This window comes from Entelurus aequoreus, linkage group LG07 (genome assembly GCF_033978785.1).
Source record: "Entelurus aequoreus isolate RoL-2023_Sb linkage group LG07, RoL_Eaeq_v1.1, whole genome shotgun sequence".
In the NCBI taxonomy this organism is placed as follows: Eukaryota; Metazoa; Chordata; class Actinopteri; order Syngnathiformes; family Syngnathidae; genus Entelurus; species Entelurus aequoreus.
This window is the reverse complement of record NC_084737.1, coordinates 78827475-78835547: the sequence shown is the minus strand read 5'-3', so window position 1 is coordinate 78835547 and position 8073 is coordinate 78827475. Positions and strand designations below refer to the sequence as shown.

At 36.8% G+C, this 8073-nt stretch overlaps 1 long non-coding RNA gene across 1 annotated transcript in view; it reads left to right on the top strand.

Moving 5' to 3' along the window:
- LOC133653194 (uncharacterized) overlaps positions 1–7205 on the top strand; it is an 8020-nt gene extending 815 nt beyond the window's left edge. Inside the window, exons 2-3 of the long non-coding RNA XR_009826681.1 lie at positions 41–120; positions 7122–7205. This is a non-coding gene — a long non-coding RNA (uncharacterized LOC133653194). The remainder of the gene's footprint in view (positions 1–40; positions 121–7121) is intronic.
- Positions 7206–8073: the final 868 nt, after the last annotated feature.

The window sequence follows — 8073 nt, the reverse complement described above, 5'->3', positions numbered from 1 at the left end:
TGTGTACACTATCATTAAAGTCTTGTTTTTACAACAACAGGCCGGTGGAGCATAGAACATCTGCCTCGCAGCCAGGTGCTTCTGGGTTTGAATCTGGGTTCAGACCTTTCTCTGGACACGGTGAGTTAAATAGAGACTCTAAATCAGTGGTTCTTAACCTTGTTGGAGGTACCGAACCCCACCAGTTGCATTTGCGCATTCACCGAACCCTTCTTTAGTGAAAAATAAAATGTTTTTTTTTTTTCAAATTCAAGACAAAATTATGTTTTTGGTAACACTTTAGTATGGGGAACATATTCTAAGTAACAAAGACTTAATTTAGAGTTTGTTGGACACTAGGGGAACATATTCTAAGTAATAAAGACTTAATTTAGAGTTATTTGGTTAGGGCCAGGGTTAGAGGGTTAGGGTTATAATAAGGCCATGCCGAATAAGGCATTAATAAGTACTTAATAATGACTAGTTAAGAGCCAATATGTTACTAATTTGCATGTTAATAAGCAACTTATTAATGGTGAATATGTTCCCCATACTAAAGTGTTACCGGGTCATTTTTTTTATATGGTGCCTTTTGCGTCCCCAGTATAAATCATGTCATATTTTCTCAAAATATTTACAATTGCTCATTCCATTAGTTTCTTTGTGTATGGTAAATTGTTGTCTATCATAAATACAGTGATATGGGCTTCAAACATTAGAATATATATTTTTTAAAGCTTTTGTTAAAGTTCTATTATGCGATTTTGCCATGTCCCTGGTGCTGTTTATTCAACTTTAATCTAGAAAATAACAAATAAAAACATATATTTTTAATTTTTTTTTGTTATGATATAATTATCATAGACAAGCTCTCTTTAGTCATATGGTGTATATTATCAAAATCGTAAAAAGAATTACAAAAAAATAAGGTTCTATGTCTGTCCCTGTGGTCGCTGTCCACTCTGTTAAGTTGCGTTACTGTCCCTTTAAGAAAACAACCACATTTGTCAGTGACATCATTCTCATCAGGTAACATCACACCAGTGGCGGGAAACTCAACTCTGGTAAGCTGTGTGGTTTTTTAGCTCTCTTACTATCTGATGTTGATGTTTTTATGAAGTGAATTTAATGTGGTTGAACATAACGTGTCCACTCTGTTAGGCCTAAATAATAAGGAGATCAATCAAATTGAAATTTTTCAAAACATGTTTGTGTGAAATTATAGATTTCTTATCAATTATTCAAGTCCATGCTAGCTGTTATGTTAACACAGGCAGGCTGAAGGCTAACTTTAGCTCAAAATGTCCACCGTGTTAGTGTCCACCGTGTTAGCCTCATTCAACTAACACGGTGGACATCAACCTAACAGAGTGGACATGTATATAGTAATGTTGACTTATCACAATGTATATGTAGTGCTATTATGCATTCAACAGCAGTTTCTTTCATAATTCTTGGTTAATCATCACTGCTGTTGCAAAATATCATATACAGCAAATACATTGGTGTTAAAAGTACAGTGTTAATGCTATGTACTTGTAGTTACATAAAGATATGTAAGGGGTTGATAATAATGATATAACATTTTAGTAATTTGTATCATAATTCATATTTCTTAAGAAATGAAATAGATTAATATCCCCCGTTCTCAAAAATGCCCTTGTTTTTCTCAATATATGCTATTTAAAAATGTATGTATTCTAAAAATATATCTGCTTAGAGTGAGGGATATACAATCCATATAGGAAAGTCATTATACAGGCAATCATGCACTGAAAACACATGTATGCTGTTATGCATATGTCCTTAACAGAGTGGACATATCCCGTGTGTCACCTCTCATTAATATAGCTAAATATACTATGATTTAGGTGCCTGAGTTCGACCAATATGTTTTTCAGCAAGTTACATATGTCATGTATACAATAGAACATAAAAATATTGGTAAATCAACTATTTATTTTTTACAAGTTATGAAGTCCAAATGGCACCCTATAAAAAAAACGACCCTACCATGTTTTATACTGGTGCACAAAATGAACCGTGCATGAACATCACCTTGTTCAAACAACAAAACCAACACAGTGCATAAACTCACAACAAATTACACACCTGCAAACCAGTCAGCTGTTGCCATATCCGTAATACGCCTGATAGGGAGAAGTTTGTGTTTACACGATGAGTCGGGTGTGTCTTGACCTCCGCCGAACCCCTGAGGCCGACTCACCGAACACCTAGGGTTCGATCGAACCCAGGTTAAGAACCACTGCTCTAAATTGTACATACCGTATTTTTCGGACTATAAGTCGCAGTTTTTTTCATAGTTTGGCCGGGGGTGCGACTTATACTCAAGAGCGACTTATGTGGGAAATTATTAACACATTACCGTAAAATATCAAATAATATTATTTAGCTCATTCACGTAAGAGACTAGACGTATAAGATTTCATGGGATTTAGCGATTAGGAGTGACAGATTGTTTGGTAAACGTATAGCATGTTCTATATGTTATAGTTATTTGAATGACTCTTACCATAATATGTTACGTTAACATACCAGGCACGTTCTCAGTTGATTATTTATACGTCATATAACGTACACTTATTCAGCCTGTTTTTCACTATTCTGTATTTATTTTAAATTGCCTTTCAAATGTCTATTCTTGGTGTTGGCTTTTATCAAATACATGTGGGCTCTGTACCGAGGATGTCGTTGTGGCTTGTGCAGCCCTTTGAGACACTTGTGATTTAGGGCTACATAAATAAACATTGATTGATTGATTGACATTTCCCCAAAAAATGCGATTTATACTCCAGTACGACGTATATGTTTTTTTCCTTCTTTATTATGCATTTTCGGCCTGTGCGACTTATACTTTTATAATCGATAAAAATCGATTATAAAAATAGTTGCCGATTAATTTAGTCATCGATTCGTTGTATCTATGCTATGCGCATGCGCAGAGGCTTTTTAAAAAAAAAAAATAATAAATAAATAAACCTTTATTTATAAACTGCAACATTTACAAACAGCTGAGAAACATTAATCAAAATAAGTATTGCCAGTATGCTGTTTTTTTTTCAATAAAATACTGGATAGGATAGAAATGTAGTTTGTCTTTTTGATCCGATTATTAATCGATCAATCGAAGCAATAATTGACAGATTAATCGATTATCAAATGAATCGTTAGTTGCAGCCCTAATTGATGTATATTGATATATAATGTAGGAACCAGAATATTAATAACAGAAAGAAACAACCCTTTTGTGGGAATGAGTGTGAATGGGGGAGGGAGGTTTTTTGGGTTGGTGGACTAATTGTAAGTGTATCTTGCATCAGTCTACCCCAGGGCAGCTGTGGCTACAAATGTAGCTTACCACCACCAGGTGTGAATGAATGATGGGTTCTCACTTCTCTGTGAGCGTTTTGAGTATCTAACAATAGAAAAGCGCGATATAAAATCTAATCCATTATTATTATTATTATTATTATTATTATTATTATCTTTTGTCTTTTATGTTGATTTAATAAAACCCCCTCTCCCCCCCAAAAAAACGATACCGATAATTAAAAAAAACGATACCGCTAATGTTCTATATTACATTTTAAAGCATTTATCGGCCGATAATATCGGTAGGCCGATATTATCGGACATCTCTGGCGTAAACAAAATCCACAAGAATCTCCTCCACAGACACTACAGCCTCTTTCAGCATTTCTGAAAACATCAGTAGAAAAGGACGCAAAATAGAATCCTTGCGCCTTACCTTCTTTTTCTCTTGTTTTTGAGAGCTGGGTCTGCTTCTTTCTCCGTTTTTTTACGCAGGTTCTGAGTTAGTCTTTCTACATTTTTGAGATCACATTTGGCTTGAGTCTTTTTACATTTTTTTTTATCCAAAGTCCAACCAACACCTTTCTCCAAGCAAGTCAGAATTATTAAATTGATCACTGAAAATGACACTTTTCTGGTTTGATCCATCCTATTTCGCATGAGTCAACTGGAGAAGTCCGCACTTTTCTCATATTGCAGACGGACCCCTTCTTCAGCTACAACCGGCAACAATGCATCTGGCAGACATATTTGATCATTTCTTCAGAATCTGTGTGAAAATAACAGGATTTGTGAAAAAGATGCTAGCAAACACACAGCACTGTATGAAATAGCCTCCAGTCTTGTGTGGGTGACGTGAGCAGCCTGATGCAGGCCAGTCCACATTTTGGGTGCTAAAAGTGGGTGTTACAAAAAGTGCTGAAACGCTTTTTAAAAACCCTAAAATCACTACTGTGTCTATTTTGTGGGGAGATTTACCTGTAGACGTATTTTTTAGGTCTAAAACTGAAATAAAGGCCAATGTTGTCCGCATTAGAGGGACCCTTTGATAAAATATACAGTCAAAATGATGAATTAATACTATGTGAATTATACTCCTGTAAAGTACAGTAGATACTGTATAGTAAAAAATTGTATTTATTTATTTATTTATTTTTTGTCATAAAGAAGTACAATCATGTGTGCTTACGGACTGTATCCCTGCAGACTGTATTGATTTATATTGATATATAATGTATATATTGTGTTTTTTATGTTGATTTAATTAAAAAAAAAACAAAAAAAAAACATTTTTTAAAAAATTTTGTGCGGCCGCGGCCCGGTACCAATCGGTCCATGGACCGGTACCGGGCCGCGGCCGCACAAAAATTTAAAAAAACGCTGGGGACCACTGCTGTATAGTTCTATGTGAATTATACTCACTTGTAAAGTACAGTAGATACTGTATAGTACCATGTGAATTGTACTCACTTGCAAAGTACAGTAGATACTGTATAGTACTATGTGAATTATACTCACTTGTAGAGTACAGTAGATACTGTATAGTACTATGTGAATTATACTCACTTGTAGAGTACAGTAGATACTGTATAGTACTATGTGAATTATACTCACTTGCAAAGTACAGTAGATACTGTATAATACTATGTGAATTATACTCACTTGTAGAGTACAGCAGATACTGTATAGTACTATGTGAATTATAATCACTTGTAAAGTACAGTAGATACTGTATAGTACTATGTGAATTATACTCACTTGTAGAGTACAGCAGATACTGTATAGTACTATGTGAATTATAATCACTTGTAAAGTACAGTAGATACTGTATAGTACTATGTGAATTATACTCACTTGTAGAGTACAGTAGATACTGTATAGTACCATGTGAATTGTACTCACTTGCAAAGTACAGTAGATACTGTATAGTACTATGTGAATTATACTCACTTGTAGAGTACAGTAGATACTGTATAGTACTATGTGAATTATACTCACTTGTAAAGTACAGTAGATACTGTATAGTACTATGTGAATTGTACTCACTTGCAAAGTAATATGAACTCTCAGTAGTTTGATTTAGTCTAGTAGTCTGTAGTCGTGAAGTCTGTCTATGTGTACTATATCTATCTATTCATCTACAAACCCCGTTTCCATATGAGTTGGGAAATGGTGTTAGATGTAAATATAAGCGGAATACAATGATTTGCAAATCCTTTTCAACCCATATTCAGTTGAATATGCTACAAAGACAACATATTTGATGTTCAAACTGATAAACTTTTTTTTTTTTTTTGCAAATAATGATTAACTTTAGAATTTGATGCCAGCAACACGTGACAAAGAAGTTGGGAAAGGTGGCAATAAATACTGATAAAGTTGAGGAATGCTCATCAAACACTTATTTGGAACATCCCACAGGTGAACAGGCAAATTGGGAACAGGTGGGTGCCATGATTGGGTATAAAAGTAGATTCCATGAAATGCTCAGTCATTCACAAACAAGGATGGGGCGAGGGTCACCACTTTGTCAACAAATGCGTGAGCAAATTGTGGAACAGTTTAAGATAAACCTTTCTCAACCAGCTATTGCAAGGAATTTAGGGATTTCACCATCTACGCTCCGTAATATCATCAAAGGGTTCAGAGAATCTGGAGAAATCACTGCACGTAAGCAGCTAAGCCCGTGACCTTCGATCCCTCAGGCTGTACTGCATCAACAAGCGACATCAGTGTGTAAAGGATATCACCATATGGGCTCAGGAACACTTCAGAAACCCACTGTCAGTAACTACAGTTGGTCGCTACATCTGTAAGTGCAAGTTAAAACTCTCCTATGCAAGGCGAAAACCGTTTATCAACAACACCCAGAAACGCCGTCGGCTTCGCTGGGCCTGAGCTCATCGAAGATGGACTGATACAAAGTGGAAAAGTGTTCTGTGGTCTGACGAGTCCACATTTCAAATTGTTTTTGGAAACTGTGGACGTCGTGTCCTCCGGACCAAAGAGGAAAAGAACCATCCGGATTGTTCTAGGCGCAAAGTTGAAAAGCCAGCATCTGTGATGGTATGGGGGTGTATTAGTGCCCAAGACATGGGTAACTTACACATCTGTGAAGGCGCCATTAATGCTGAAAGGTACATACAGGTTTTGGAGCAACATAAGTTGCCATCCAAGCAACGTTACCATGGACGCCCCTGCTTATTTCAGCAAGACAATGCCAAGCCACGTGTTACATCAACGTGGCTTCATAGTAAAAGAGTGCGGGTACTAGACTGGCCTGCCTGTAGTCCAGACCTGTCTCCCATTGAAAATGTGTGGCGCATTATGAAGCCTAAAATAGCAGAAGGGAGACCCCCGGACTGTTGAACAACTTAAGCTGTACATCAAGCAAGAATGGGAAAGAATTCCACCTGAGAAGCTTCAAAAATGTGTCTCCTCAGTTCCCAAACCTTTACTGAGTGTTGTTAAAAGGAAAGGCCATGTAACACAGTGGTGAACATGCCCTTTCCCAACTACTTTGGCACGTGTTGCAGCCATGAAATTCTAAGTTAATTATTATTTGCAAAAAAAAAATAAAGTTTATGAGTTTGAACATCAAATATCTTGTCTTTGTAGTGCATTCAATTGAATATGGCTTGAAAAGGATTTGCAAATCATTGTATTCCGTTTATATTTACATCTAACACAATTTCCCAACTCATATGGAAACGGGGTTTGTATATAATTTACAGTAAATATGTTGACATTGGTGTATAGTGATGAGGCTGCTTGGATCTAAAATGCAATCTTGTTTTCCTCCCATCTAGTCTCCATGCATCCTCCCAGGCAGTAGGTTGCTATGATGGGATTCCCAGTGATGCAATATCAGCCAACCATGACTCAACTCTCTGGGTGAGTAACGTACTGCACGTGTATGCCAGCACGCTCTTATTTTTTCTTGTCGCTTGTCCATCTGCATCCTTGTATTAGATTTGTTTATTCAAAAAACGTCTTCATTTTGACAAGCGAGCCAGGGTCTTATTTTGACTCCCTGAAGGAGAACCCCACCCCTACTTAGCTCCCCAAACCTCAAATTGCACCCAGCCCATCTCCAACCTGCTCTCATTGTCGTCCACCTGCTGTTGTTGCTAGGGATTTGTTAAAAAGGTGCTCATTAGGGTTCCTATAGGAGAATACAGCCCATATGCACAGGGACTCTGTAGAACAGATGGGTCAACTACATCCGACGCTAGTTAATTAAGGCTCGATGACATGTTGAAGGGCTGTTATTAACAAGAATCTAATAAAGTGGTTCTCACCATCTTTTGCACTGAACAACGGCACAATCTGACCTATAATAAAACACCTTCTGGCAGAATGTCAAAGTTAAGTCATGTGATTAATCACACCCGATTAACACATTCAAATAAATGCAGGCATATCTTAAAGATGGCAACACCCCAGTCTTTAAGAGGTTAATTGAAGTTTTTGTTCATTTTAAAAATAAGCTATAGTACCTATGTGTCAAAGTCAAGACCTGGCCCGTGGATGAATTATCTATGGCCCCCGGGATGATATTTGATTAGTATTATAATCTGCCCGCAGGCCACAGCCGCCTGCTGCTGTTTTGCACGCACCAATACTCCAACATTGTTGGTGCTCGGAATTTTCAAAATGCCCCATCAATATCAAAAAAAGGGGTCCCACAGTAAATTTACGCTTTTTGCAAGCGTTTTGAAATCAAATGATAAATGTATGCATTATCCTGTTGTATCTCAC